Raw genomic sequence first — 15295 nt, 5'->3', positions numbered from 1 at the left:
TAAGTCTGTCTTAGTGAAGATGGTTCATCCTGATAAGAAAGACTGACTCATAAGATGCATTATTGATTTATGGGACCACCTATAAGATACTTATTGGAATATCTTCTCATACGTTGGTATTTGGAAAGCCATATCATTTGCTAGTTGAACTCGAATATAAGCCATTTTGGGTGATCAAAAAGTGCAACATGGACCTTGATAAGGCCAAAGTGAATAGAAAACTCCAATTATAAGAATTAGAGGAGTTAATAAACGAGGCCTATCAGAATGCAATAATTTATAAGAAGAAGACTAGAGTTTTCCATGACCAACAGGTTACTAGAAAATCATTTGTAATTGGGTAAAAATTCTTTTCTATCAATCTCAATTAAAGTTTTTTCCAGGTAAGTTGCGCTCTTGTTGAATTGGTCCATTTGTTATTACTAATATTTTTCCGTATGGTGCAGTAGAATTTAGAGCAAGCAGACAGATAAGAATTTGTGGTCAATGACCATCATCTTAAACCCTACTACAAAGGCTTTTCAATGAAGAAAGTGGAACTAATAAATCTGGAAGATCCAATTTATGCCACTTGCAGTATAAGAAAATTGATTATCAGTGACAACAGCATGTCATCACAGGACATAGAAATGTCGTCACTAATGACTTTTATTGACGATTTTTGAATCGTCATTATATCCCCGTCGGTAAAAGTACACAGTGACAACACAAAAAGTCGTCAGTGAATGGTTGTTATTAGTAACAACAATATGAAAGAGTTTTATTGACAACTTAGCGTGTTGTCAGAGATGTATTGGTCAAAGTCGTCACTGAAAAGTGTCGGAAGTTGTCACTTATATGATCTACTTACTGACAACATTTGTTGTCACAATTGAAGTTTAGAGTTAGTGACAAAATCTATTGTCACGAAGAGTTTTTGATTCATGTTCTATGACGACTCTTTTTTGTCATTAGTGATCTTTAGCGTTGTCAATTCCATTTCAATAAACTCACAATTTAGCATGGTAAATTACTTATCTAAAATAAATAGAAAAGAAGTAGCCTGGACAACTGATGACCAAAAATAGTTGCTGCATTAAGCTACATGCCAATATAGCATATTAAGTACTCAAATGTCATATTGAGTTGCACATTAGCCAACAAAGGTCTACAAAAGTAACACATGGCCAAATATCACATATTCATAAAGTAAGTTTACAAAAGGAATTAAGTTCAAGAAACCAAAGAATATCTAAACGAACCATTGCATGAGCAAATTGCAACTTTGTCTTCAATGTCCTTCAGTCTTAGTTATAGACAGCTCCCAAAATTTTGTTTAAACAACATTTATCTGTAATAAACTAGTAAAACAAGTAGATAAGGGGAGGATTAAAACACTGAAGGAGAAGTAACAACACTTAGGTTGCTTAGCTAAAATATGCAATCCAATAAGAACCTTAATAATTAAAACTCTACATTCAAAATTTGCCCCAAAAAAAGTCAAAATCAAATCAAAATTAGCCACAAACTAATGCACAAAATTTGCTCAAGAAATAAGTACTATTATTAAACTTCAGCCTTAAAGGAATAAGATAACAAGTTGATAAGGCAACAACTACTGCTATAAGTACTGCTATGAACAATATAACTAGTTGATAAGGCGACAAGCACAACACTAAAGGAAAAACAATTTGGATTCACTTGCTTAGCTAAAACATTCAAATAAACTAAACTGAACTAAACCAAAACAATCCAAACTAATGCACAACAGAGGATACAAGATGTCAAGTATGATAACCAAAGTAATGTCGATTATGATACAAGGTATCAAGTATGAGCAATAAAGATCTGGCCATTCGTATAGAAGAAACTGAGGCATTGTGTACCTCATTTATATAAGAGAAATTGATGCAATGCGTACAGTGAGAAAGATGTCTATGGATTGCTCATTCTTTACAACCCATTTCTCTGAGCCACTAGAGGATAGAGTATCAGGTGGCTCTCCATGGAGTGGTACTGCATAAACAATATTAACATTATCAAAATCCATATGCTCAAATTACTCCACTCACAATAACAACTGTAAGCTACTAAAAAGCATTGGCATTGCCGTGTAAATGCTTGTTAAAGCAGTAAATACCATAAATTGCAAGACTCAGTCGCTACCATCCAAGGTCAGAAAATTCATCACTACCCTAGCTTGAGCTTGAACACATTACCTGAATAACACCATCATATCATACAAAAACTCAAATCAGTTCAATATTTCAAAACAACATATCCTAAACTTAGAGAGCACAAATTTCTGTAATGAAGGATCCAAAGTTCATAACTTTCAAAGTCAAATCAAAGAAGTTTAAAAGCAGCAAATTTAAGAAAAATAACTAAGTCACCTCTTCGATAATCTTTGCTACCACTCTATCTTTAACACTCCCTCCTGGATTTAAGAATTCAGCATTGCTTAAAATCTAACAAAGTAAATACTTGTCAGTCAATTCAAGTAAATAATAAGATGAACATAACTATGAAAAATAATATGTTTGTTGAGAAAAAGATTACCTCATAGTCAGTGGCATCAAATAGGCTATTGATTCATTAGGTACATTTATTTTTCAAGAAAGAAAAACAAGCACCTTGTCCTCTTCATCATATCCTATTCCATGCCCTTAGGTAGAATACTCTGAAAATCATTTCAAATTACATATAAACTACTTCACCATACTTGAGTAACCAAAGTTGAATTGTACGGAATCCACATACAAAAAGTTGAACTAATGTTAAAAGGATGATATTTGGAAGCAGGATACTAAGAAAGTCTAAAGTAACAGTAACTGAACTATGTAGCAGCAAAGAACAAGTCCATAATTAATTATGTCAGTCATCAATACCTCTGCCAGAATAAGACCAAAAAGGAGGAGAAATACAATCATCTCCATGCAATCGGCATTTGACAATCATCACAACTAACTTCCTAAGATACATAGCAGAAATCCACTTCAGTATTTCAGGTGGGAAGAAGCAAAAACAAATTCAATTCACAAAACCATTAGGCCATGAGATTTGCTCACAAAGTACCAATCAAGCAAGGCAAAATGAGCTAGAGAACTGATACTTCCTAGCCAAGTTTAATACTCATGCATGATTTAGAGGTTGTGTTCCAGAATGAATTTATAAATTAGCAGAAAAAACTCAAGCCTACAGTATCTCAACTTGCAGGACTATATCCATAGCTAACATACAACTTTTTAGGCAAAGTATAGATGCAATGATGCTGTCCAACTTGTCTACGTTTCTAGAAAAAAAATGAATAAATGTTAACAAAGGGAATGGGAGTCGATTTGTGAGTGTGCACATTTACACAAAGATAGAGCACTTCCAATAGGAAAACATTAGGAAAGAGTTTGAAGTCTTGACAAACAAACCATTAGGTTTAGGCAATGAAGCTTGGTCAATTTGGTTGTGCAAATTAAGACACCAAAATATGAAAGAAATGCAGACTGCCAAACATCACCTAATGGCCTTACCCAAAAAGCTAAACAAAACAAGAAACAACTGAAGCTCTAAGTCCAAAATAATAGAAAACAACTAAACAACAATAGACATAGGCAAAAACAAGCCCTACCAGAGAATACACTCAAAGACTAGAGTTATCTAAGGGCATAAAAGCATAACAAAGAACAAGGAACAAACAAAGCAAGAGTGTTGATACATAAAATCAAGGCATAAACAATATGCACAAAGCCTCAGAACCAACTTAACAACAAAAGAAAGTAAGTACAACCCAGATCACTCAAGAAGGAGGGGGGAAGAGAAAAAGAGTACTTAAGACAAGGTTAATTACATATCCCACCAAACAACAAAAAGCAGCCAAGGGAATATAACATTTAACTAAGAGAACAGTAAAAATAAGATCAGAACTATTCGAGGACATAAAAAGCAAACCAGAACGCAAGGAACGAACAAAGCAAAAGTGCTGAGACATAAAATCGATACATAAATAATTGGTTAAAAAAGGGTAAAGAACAACACTGAGGCAGAGCAGCTAAACAATTTTGTCTGGTTTGTTCCTCTTCTTTAGAATTTTCACTCGGTCAAGACTCTTTCCCACAACTCTCAATCTCTTTCCCCTTGTCGATACACAACAATCTAGCCCACCTCACCAACACCACTCCCTCTTCTCTTTCTTTAAATCACTACAAAAATGAAACCAACAATGCTAAAGAAATTTATCCAAAAAATGCTATAGCAAGCATAACTAGGGTAGGAAACTTAAGGGAAACTAGACAAATGATGGAGAAGAAGAGCAATATACCCAAAACTTGAATGTTAGGAACACAAAATTGGGTTAATAAAATTTGGGGGAAACTGATTATTGAGCAAGAAGAGAGAAATTTACCTTTTTACAGCAAATGCGTTGAGGAGAGATATCAAAATCAGTAGCCCAATAAGGAGGAATGTTCGAGTATCAATGAGAAAGAAACTGAGAGAGAGATCAAGAGAAATAGTGAGAAAGCCAAAGAGTGAGAGTGTGAGAATTAGGAGAAGTGTACAAGACTTTAGCCCAGTAAAGTCTTTTACTTGTACTTTTTCATTTTGAAATTTGCATTTTAAAGAATGTCTCCACCAATTTTCAATTTCAACTATTGTTTCTTTTTCATTTTGAACGAAAAATTTGGTCTAGTTTTTAGTTTTATTTTTTTTTGTTTAGACTCTCAAAGAAAGGTTATTTTCTTTGTATTAAATTAAACAGTTTAATTAAGTATACTAGATCTGGAATGTACTTTCATATTATTTTAAGAAATAATTCATTATTTTTAAACATGAAAAAAGAAAAACTTTCTACTTTCATATTATGTGTTAAAAACTTTCTATCAGTTTTTAGAAATTGTGAAACTGGAGTACTACATTAATTTGAATAGGAGAAAATTTTGTTAGTTTTGTCTAATATATCATCAAATAAGTTAATTATTTCAATTTCCATCCATTTATATTCCAAGTTAAGATATAATTAAAGTATAATAACTATGCCTTTTTTTCTATTGTGTAACTTTACTGATCAGAAGTAACAACTGATTCGGTAATGCCATTATTACTATCAGAATGCACAAACCTCCAATTCAATAGCCCTTGCAGAAAGGCGTATTCCACATCATATTTAATGTTCACCCTTTATAACTTTCTTTAAATGTAGGCTACCAACATGTGTAGAAACAAACAACTTAATCTTTTTACTTGGTCTATCTTATTGCCGAAAAAAATTTGGGTATAAAGTCTATAAAAAAGTCCGTTACATGTTAAAGTTAAAGGATTAAGGGATCAAGTAAATACTACTGTTTTATCACTACTAATGTAAACGTGGACCATTTATACCATGATTATCAATTGTAGATGACATGTTGCACGGTAAACCACATTGGAAAAATCACAGAGGAGAACACTATTGTTAATTGAAGGCTAAGAAGTGCAGAATAGTTTAAAAAAGTAGTATGTTTGTGCATAGTAAAAGCGGGGATAATCTATAGAAGCAGCTTGAAAGTCTCAGTTATGCATTAATCGTCTAAAATATAAAAGATAAAATCTGATTAGAAGTAGTTAAGTAGACTTTCAACATAAGTAGAATACCAAAAACAGATGTAACATGTAATAGGCCATCTCCAGGTTAAGATAAAGCAATAATTATCATTCATCTTGAATGATGAACAAAAAAAAGCCTGCTAGGATTAATGGGACAGAAAAACTATTCTAAGATAATTTGGCTCTTTTAGCGGAATCGGTATTATCAAGTTGTGATCCAGATGAACAGTCGCCCTCTGACTCTTCCATTTTTTTAGCAAGGCACAATTTAACTCTTGAAGAAGAAGCACTGCTGCCTGTTAAACAGAAAAAGTTCACTACAGATTAGCTAAATTATCTGTCCGTTTGGCAAGGAGTTTTTTGGGTATTTGTCTAAAACTTTACTGTAACTTATTGTAGAAGTTTTTTTCAAAATTTTTTAAAGTGTATAAATTTTTGAATATTTTGAAGTATATAATTTAAAAACTTTGAGAAGTTTTTTGAGGTTGTAGACACCAAATTTTTGGTGTAATTTCGTTTACTGTTTATTTTAGTTTTTTATTTGTCCTGTTAGTTTTATTCGATTTTTAGTTTTTAGTTTCTAGTTTTATTTTTATAGAATTTCTTGGGAAAAAGAAAAGAAAAGAAAAATGATGAAAATTTGAAAAATGAAAAAGGAAAAAGAAGAAAAGAAAGAAGGAAAACTAGCATGTCGTTTTATCTTAATTAGCTTTTCTGCATTTATTTGTTATTATTTATCATTAGGAAATTAGCTATTTATATTATACTTTTATAATAATAAAAAAAAAAAAAAGAGAGAAACACGCGACAGCAAGCTGCGTAAATACGCAGCTTGCAAGAGAGGACCTGGGCAGTCCCTTGGGCTGCAATATTAGTAGAGTTTGCTGAGGGTTTTAGAGTTGAGAGCTACATATAAAAAGAAAGCAGCAAGGCAGCCGCAAGAAAAAGATTAGAGAAGGGAGCTATCGGGCATGGAGAAAAAACAGAAAAATAGACGGCTGAAACAATGAAAACAGGAGAGGACGCGGCTAAGGAAAAATCAGAAGGCGAAGCAAGGGAATGAAAAAGAAAAACAGGGGAAGGTTTCGGCGAGGCTGGGTTGAATGAAAAAGAGGGAAAAGAAAGGAGTTTGGGGGTTTCGGTGGGGGACCAAAAGAGTTGAGGGCCGCGAGGTTCGAGAGCTTGGCCGAATGGACGAAGGAGCTTCAGCTACAAGAAAGAGAGGCCTGAAAATCTGAGAAGAGAAACAGAGGAGCAAAACTACGAAAAACAGAGGGAGGAAATGGTAACGGATGAAGAGGTCCTGGGCTGAGGGAAATAGGAGAGGCTTATGGCTAAAAAACAGAGAAGGCCATGAGAGAAAAGGAGAAAAAGAATGAAAGCAGAGGAAAGAAACGGGCGACGGAAGGAGGACTCTCGGCACCACCGCCCTTGTCATTTCAGTCGACTTCAGCCGTGGGACGGCGAGCTCCATCTTTGAAGCCTTCAATCTGGCACCACCTCCATCCATCATCATCAGTCCACCATGACCACGCCGACAGCCGCCAATCACCCAAAATCAAACCCTTCGACGCTTGGGTCAACAGAACCGCCGCTGCTCATCGCCGCTCGCCACCATACCACCAGAACTTCCAATCACCACCTGCAAAATCTTCACCATGGGAGATTACTGTAAGTCATCCTTTCCCCTTACATTTTCAGTTTCTATCAGAACATGCTTTCCGTGAGTTATTATTTCAATTTTCACGCGGACTGTTCATAGATTTTAGAATACGTGTGCGTTATGTATTTGATTGGACTGGAATTGTCTTTTCATTCTTGATTGTTCATGCTGGAAATTTTTGGGATCGATTATGGCTTCAATCGAGTAGAGCATCAATGACTTTTTTTTTACACCCGCCAGTCGTTTGATAAAATGTCCAACCGAATATTATGTTTGGAAGATGACTTGTCTGCGTCTTTGTGAGGAAGATAGATAAGTCGGCAAGTTTGATTCCTTGCGTTTGAGAAACCTTGATTGTGCTTATTTCTCTTTTTGTACGAACTCAAATCAATGTTAGGAGAGGGACTTTTTGTTTTGTATTGAGTTTTGGAATGGCTTCGACTGCAATGAAGAACGGAAATGGCTTCTGAGCATCGCGAGGAAGACGAAACTGGGTTGGAAAATATTTATGAATTCGCAGTTTGACCCCTGACCTTTGGTGAAATTATATTAAAGCCTGTGTAACTTCCAGATCTCGTTCAATTAAGTCATGATTGAGACATAAGTTGACCCCTGGACTTTGCTTTTCTTTAATTCGACCCCAAAACCTTCATAAGTCCTTCAATTAGGTCCTTAATTTTGTTGAGTTTGAACCTCTCACATTTTTCCTTATTCTGCTATGGCCCAAAACTTGGAATGATCTAACTTGTTTTGTTTTTTTTTTGGTTTTAATTCACTCTTACATGTTTTATGTGACTTTCTTGGGTAGATTATTTATGGGTTTTAGAGTACAATTAGATCTTAATAATTTTTGGCTAGTTTAATTTTTCGATGGGTTTTGTAAGAAAATAAAGATTGGGTCAAGAATTATGTTTGTTTGGGTCTAACAAATGGGTTTTGATTGCTTTTGCTTGGATTTTGATATAGCATTGGATAGCCAAAGCCCTTGCATTATTCGGTTGGGCTGAAGGGTTAAAGCCCATCAGTCTTGTTGGATCATTCTTGGGGTCAGAATAGTAGACTAGTCCATCTGTTTTGCTTGGGTTTTGATTGGGCTAAGAGGGCTTTGGCCCAAGTAAATAAATAGAATGGCCCAATCGTTTGGTCCATTAGGAGACCAGAAAACGTTTTTGCAAACCAGCCCCTGAATTTCTCCTTAGCTGTATTGTGGCCCTGGACATTTTCAACTTCTTTCAATTCGGTCCTTAAATTAATTGCAAATAGGTCCCTGAACTTTATTTTTCTTTAATTTTGACCTCTAAATTTTATCAATCTTTGCAATCAGGTCCTTTCTTCTCTTGACTTCTTAAATGTGAATTGTCGACATGATTTAATTGATTCAAATTCATGCTTATTTTTATCCTTTGTGATTATTTGCCAAATAAATTGGTACCTTGACCTTTTTATTGTTTTGAAGATAATATCTCATTTACTCGATTTCCGTTGCAAGGGAGGTAACTTCTATATTCTTGAGTTTATTTTTTCCTACGTGCTCCTACGTGTTATGTGAATATGCATGTCTACTTTGCTTTCTTTGCCTTTCTTTAATTCTTTTCATTTTTTCTACTTACTTTTGATTTATTTAAGTTATTCATTATGGGGTATGTGTACACCTCTTGGCTTGTAATAGATAGGGCTTGGAGGAGCATTCAATGAAGACCTATCGAAGACGTGTGCCTAGCTAGCAAATGTAATAGTTAGGGCTTTAATTGGCTTATGTGTCTTGCATGCTTAGTTGCTACGTGTTAATTTGCTTTATTAGGGCCTTGCATCTAGTCGAGCATGCTAAATGTTATGTGCTACGTGTTTACGAGTGTTTGGCATGTCTACTCGCTTTCCATAACCATGAATGAATGTGATGGATGAATGTACGTTTCCGCTAGTCCAACGCTAGTCGGAATTCATAGATGGGCTAGTCCGACGCTAGACCCTTGGGATTTTCCTTTCGATAGTGCATATTTGCATGTTCACTACATGTCATCCATTTTTCTTAGTTTTATCATTTGGCATGCTCCTCGAACCTCTTTTCCCCTCATTTTAGGATTTTTGCATCTCATACTAGTTATAGGGTTCATTTGCCTGGAGAGTCCCCTTAAATATGGGATATAGACGAGTGTGGCTTTTTCTAAAGCCTTAGCACGCTTGTATCCTCTCTATAAAAGGGCAAATTGAGTCACGATTTAGGTCTCCCCGTACCCAATATGCATGAATTCCCTAGGCTCATGCATTCTCAATCCACTCTATCATCACACTTTCACTTTTGTCTCATTTGCACACATGCGCCTTTTTATCACTTTCACTTGCACACGAACACTTTTTTTATCTTCACTTGCACACGAACACTTTTATCTTCACTCGCACACAAACACTTTCATCTTCATTTGCACACCGACACTTTCGCACTTTTCTTTAAATTGCATACATGCATTTTTGCCCACTTGCACTTGGAGTATATATATTTGCATTCAAAGACATTTGCACACCTCCACTTATATCGTATTTTTATCATTTTTCCACTTCACACAAACTCACATTTTCACATGGCATGCATTCCACTCATTTTTCACGTCATTTAGGTTTAGGTGTGACCTCTCCAAAAGGATCATTATTGGGCTTCACAATTAATGTGATTAGCACCACTCAACCTTTGAAGAGAAATTTCCCCCAATACCCCTAGGTCTAGGTTTTTGCATTCATATAGACATATCCAATATGCGATACATACCTTGGGTAGAAAACTAGGAAAGGTAAGGTTAAGTCGCGCAACTAGCCTTGGCTAGGTCAAAGGGGTGCCTTGGATTCTATCCTTGCCTTCCCCTTTGTCAAACGTGACCCCCGAACCTTTTTCTTTGGTTTACGTGGACTAGGAGTCGTTCAAAAGGGGTTTCTTTCTATCTTTCCTTTAGAAAATTTCTTTTTTGGGTGACTTGGTACACCCTAACTCTATACCAAGTGGCGACTCCATTTTTCATTAAAAACCCCCTTTTGAACTTTGTTTGGCCAAATCGTCGCTTTCTCAAGTCCCATGGCCTTTTACGTTTCATTTACACACGTTCACATTCCATTACACTACACCCACCACACATTCACATCATTCGAAAAGTGGGGCGCGACAGAGGTTACTATAGCTAAAGTTTTTAAAAAACTTGTAGCAGACAAACTTGGCAAAAAATTCAAGTGCCAAACACAGAATATGATCAACAATAATTTTTAATCTGAGAGGAGCATATGTAAAGAAGATGAATGGAGTAAACAATATGACATTCACTTTTTTATTAATAAGAATACCGAAAACTATGGAATCAACATTTGCGGCTTCATTATAGCTTAACAAATAATTAGGCCTTTGCTGGGTGTCAAATTCTTTATCTTCTGGTTCCTTATTACTTTCACAATAATATATAACTATGTAACGTTGCCTTGCATCAGCCAACTGGGATTGAACCGGCCTACTATGAGTTAGAAAAATCTTCTCATTCAGTTCAGCATGAACCATTTCTAAGGAAAAGTTCAATATTCCGGTAGAAAAATCTTCTCATTCAGTTCAGCATGAACCTTTTCTGAGGAAAAGTTCAATATTCTGGTAGTTATAATATAGAGGAAGCACACTATCAGCATTATAAACATAGAAATATATGCTAAGCAAACATATATATATATATATATAATGTAATATAGGCACATATTAACCTGATTGAAGTGTTCCATTGCATCTAATCCAGTGAAAGTAAGCAAATTTTTAGCAAGCTCACAAAAAATGGAAGTAGTGACTGTGCTTGTTTTATCAATCAGATCGATGTCAAAGTGGCATCTGTATATATACACAAAAGTTAAGCACTAGAAATAAAATGAAACACTGCGAATCAGTTTGAAAAAATGGTAGAATGAAAAATGGAAAAAAGAATGTCAGAAATTAAGATGATGAACTATACAACGAGAGACCTTGATTCAGCTGGTTGCCTTTCTTTGCAACAATTGCATGTAAAAACCACTCCATATGGAGCTGCAATAGAGTGGAAGCATTTCTTGCAGCCCAAATACCTTAATTTTTGGAAAATATGCTCAAAAGAAAAGCATACTTTGACCCACAAAGTCTGAAATTAGATTATGAATATAAGAGACGAAAGAAAAAACTTTGGTAAAAGGATTTGAGGGTGCCGATGCATACTATAATGCACAGAGACCGTACCTTTTGTGCAAGCCTTAGAAGTATAACTTTAGTTATCTTCTGATCTGGCTTTAGAAACATATCAAGATTGTACTTCATGTAAGCTCTGTCAGTAACAAGGCCTCTAAGAAGTTGACCACTTTTCCAAGCCCTATGAAAAAGTGATTATATTTATTAATAATTAGAATTGCATACCATGGCTATGTTCACAGTAGGGATAAAAAAAATGAAAGGCTAGTTAATAACCATTTCTTTAAGTATCCAGCTTCTTATATAGGCGGATCAATAAGAATTGCAGAGTCTCTAAGAAGTTGAACACTTTTCCAAGCCCTATGAAAAAGCGATTATATTTATTAATAATTAGAATTGCATACCATGGCTATGTTCACAATAGGGATAAAAAAAATGAAAGGCTAGTTAATAACCATTTCTTTAAGTATCCAGCTTCTTATATAGGCGGATCATTAAGAATTGCAGAGTCAAATCAGGTAGATAGCGTGACACCTGAAAAAAAAAGGGTCAGCTATGACAAAAAAATGAAAAGAAGGAATACGTATTTGTATTAGGAAAAAAAACAATGAGCCGTAAAACATAACAAAGATATACTGTAGGAATGTAAAGTTGCATACCATTATAAAAATTAACCTTTAGCCTGTGGCAAACAAGAATAGGGTTATTTTGTATGTTCTCTGCAATTCGATGACCTTTATTGGTGATAAAACCATCCCACAGAGATAGCATAACAGTTTGCACGCTAATATAGGAAAACAAGGAATTATAAAATAAGCCAAAAAATATAAAACTTGTAATATAATTAACATGATGTCCATAAGAAAAAGCTTACTCTTCGTTAATAATGACAAATTTTTGGACAATTGAATCTTTCCATTTTTGTTGATATGTTTAACATCCAGTGCCTTAATAACTACTACAAGTATATCTATTATAGAATGACACAAAATTAGTAAAGAAAACGTAGATAACTGATGAATAAATGCAAAGACTGGAATTATAGTTGACATCCATGTAGTTGACAAGATCACTGAATTTTGTATAGTCAAATTTCATAGCCAGGATATCTTCATCATCATTGACTGGTTTGATGACTATTCGACTCGTGACAACCCATTGGATCTTCAGTTCAGCAGTTTGATACTTTTCTGGAATGAGCCTTACTATAGCATTTGAAATTAGATACTTATTGTAAACTTGAAGGATAGGATTCATCTTTGGAATGTTATTATTGAATATAATTCCTTCTACCCAAGATCTCTATTTAGAAGGAAAAAATTATAAAGTTATTAATTATATATGTATCGTATTGTATGTTAGGACTGGTCCAGGAATAAACAAATTAAAGTTAGAACAAAATATGTGATATAACTGACCATATAATGATTAGGCGGTAGATACTGGCCATATAATAATTAGGCGGTAAAATCGACCATATAAAAGGGTTGTGGCAACCCAATAAAGACAAATAATAAAGCAAATAAAAGATACAGAATATTTACGTGGTTCGGTCAAATTGACCTACGTCCACGGGCGAGAGAGGAGCAATATTTCTACTATGAAAAAGAAATACAAAAGCCGTAGGAAAGTGGTTCCTAGAGCAATAAGGCATTTATAAAAGAGTTTAGAATATATTACTAAACTCAAAACAAGAGAGCCTAAAATATTTGACTAAATGGGTTAGATGATTCAAGAAACTAATAGCCCATATAACTCTCTTGAGTGGTGCGAGTAACTTCAACATACGAGGCCTATATTTATAGGCGCAAAACGGAAGGCATCCTTAGCCTTCCTCCGATGTGGGACGAACCAAAATTCTTTGGTCAACAATTGCGGCTTCAACAAATCTCCACCTTGGTGAGTCCCCAACATCGAGAGATTATAAACTTGCTCCACCTTCTCCATATAAGCCCCAATGGACCTAAATCACCAACAACGAATACTAACCAAGTCCAAACACTGCTTGAGCTTGTAAAGTGAAAGATGTTTTGTAAACATATACGCCGGATTGTCCTTAGTATTGATTTTCTGAATAAGGACTTTTTCCTTAGCAATGATATCCCGAATGAAGTGATACTTCACATCAATGTGTTTCGTTCTCTCATGATACATCTGATCTTTAGTCAAGTGTATGGCACTTTGACTATCACAGTGAATATCAGTAACACCTTGATGTAGACTAAACTCGCTAAATAAACTCTTCAACCACAAGGCTTCTTTGATTGCCTCGATCACAACCATATATTCTGCTTCTGTAGTAGACAAAGCTACGACAGGTTTTAGAGTAGCTTTCCAACTAACAGCACAACCGCCAATGTAAAATACATAGCCTGAAAGTGATTTTCTTCTGTCAAGATCCCCAGTGTAATCTGAGTCTACAAAACCAACTAAAGTGTTATTATTTTTTTCAAACTCCAAACATGCATTTGAAGTACCTCGCAAGTATCTGAGAATCCACTTCACAACCTGCCAATGTGCTTTATCAGGGCAAGACATATATCTGCTAGCAACACTGACTACATGTGAGATATCTGGACGAGTACAAACCATTGCATACATGATACTGCCGACTGCACTGGAATAAGGAACTCGTGCCATATAATCTTCCTCTTCATCTGATTGTGGTGATTGAGCAGCGGATAGCCGAAAATGGCTAGCAAGAGGAGTAGATACTGGTTTAGCATCTTTCATGTCAAAACGCTCCAAGACTTTCTCAAGGTAATTTTTCTGGTTCAAGATCAACTTTCCTACTCCTCGATCTCTCTTGATATCCATGCCAAGAATTTTCTTAGCTGCTCCCGAATCTTTCATTTCAAATTCACTATTTAACTGCAGTTTTAAAGTGTGAATTTCTGACAAATTCTTGGCAGCAATGAGCATGTCATCAATATAAAGCAACAAATAAATGAAAGAACCATCATTTAACTTCCGGAAGTAAACACAACTATCATACATGCTCCTTAAATAACCATGACCCAACATAAAGGAATCAAACCTCTTATACCACTGTCTTGGAGACTGCTTCAATCCATATAAGGATTTCTTCAATAAGCAAACATGGTCTTCCTTACCTTCAATTTCAAAACCCTGGGGTTGCTTCATATAAATTTGTTCTTCAAGTTCGCCATACAAGAAAGCTGTCTTAACATCAAGCTGTTCTAACTCCAAATTATACATGACAACTAAAGCAAGCAAAACACGAATAGAGTTATGTTTAACAGCAGATGAAAAAACTTCATTAAAATCAACACCTTGTACCTGACTATAGCCCTTTGCAACTAATCGTGTTTTATACCTTGCATCTTCAACCCCTGGAATACCTTCCTTTTTCTTGAAGACCCATTTGCATCCAACAATTTTCTTAGCTGACGGCGGCTTTACAAGAACCCAAGTTTCATTCTGATGAAGAGATTCAATTTCTTCATTCATCGCAATCAACCACTTTGCAGAATCATCACAAGAAACTGCTTCTGAATAGGTGGAAGGCTCACCAACTGCATCAGTTTCTTCTGCAACAGACAAAGCATATGCAACTAAATTTGCATATCTTTGTGGTGGTCGAATGTCTCTCCTTGCTCTATCTCTGGCTATGGAATACTCTTCTTCTTCAGAACTATCTTCAACAGTAGATTCAGGTGTATCTACTGGCATTTGAATAGAAGATTTGGTCTGAGAAGGACCAGAACTGCCAATATCAAGCTCCACCTGCTTCTGTGTACTATCAGTAGTACAAGGATTAAAAGACTCCTTCTTGGAAGATAACATAGACAATTCATCAAAAATAACATCTCTACTGATTACAAATTTTGGAGATTTGGGATCAGAACACCATAATCTGTATCCTTTCACCCCAGAAGTAT

General features: G+C 35.3%; 1 long non-coding RNA gene across 2 annotated transcripts; it reads right to left on the bottom strand.

Annotated features, from left to right (window-relative positions):
* Positions 1 to 1054: 1054 nt before the first annotated feature.
* Positions 1055 to 4500, bottom strand: LOC113754074. Of its 2 annotated transcripts, XR_003465123.1 has the most exons (7): positions 4376 to 4500; positions 2868 to 2950; positions 2539 to 2659; positions 2373 to 2447; positions 2120 to 2198; positions 1866 to 1995; positions 1055 to 1340 (listed from the first exon to the last, which is right to left on the bottom strand). It is a non-coding gene; the product is annotated as an uncharacterized LOC113754074 (long non-coding RNA). The 2 variants fall into 2 exon arrangements; XR_003465122.1 differs by lacking the exon at positions 2868 to 2950.
* Between the last annotated feature and the right edge of the window lie 10795 nt (positions 4501 to 15295).

The sequence above is a fragment of the Coffea eugenioides genome, chromosome 11 (genome assembly GCF_003713205.1).
Source record: "Coffea eugenioides isolate CCC68of chromosome 11, Ceug_1.0, whole genome shotgun sequence".
NCBI lineage: Eukaryota > Viridiplantae > Streptophyta > Magnoliopsida > Gentianales > Rubiaceae > Coffea > Coffea eugenioides.
This window is presented reverse-complemented; position numbering and strand designations above follow the sequence as displayed.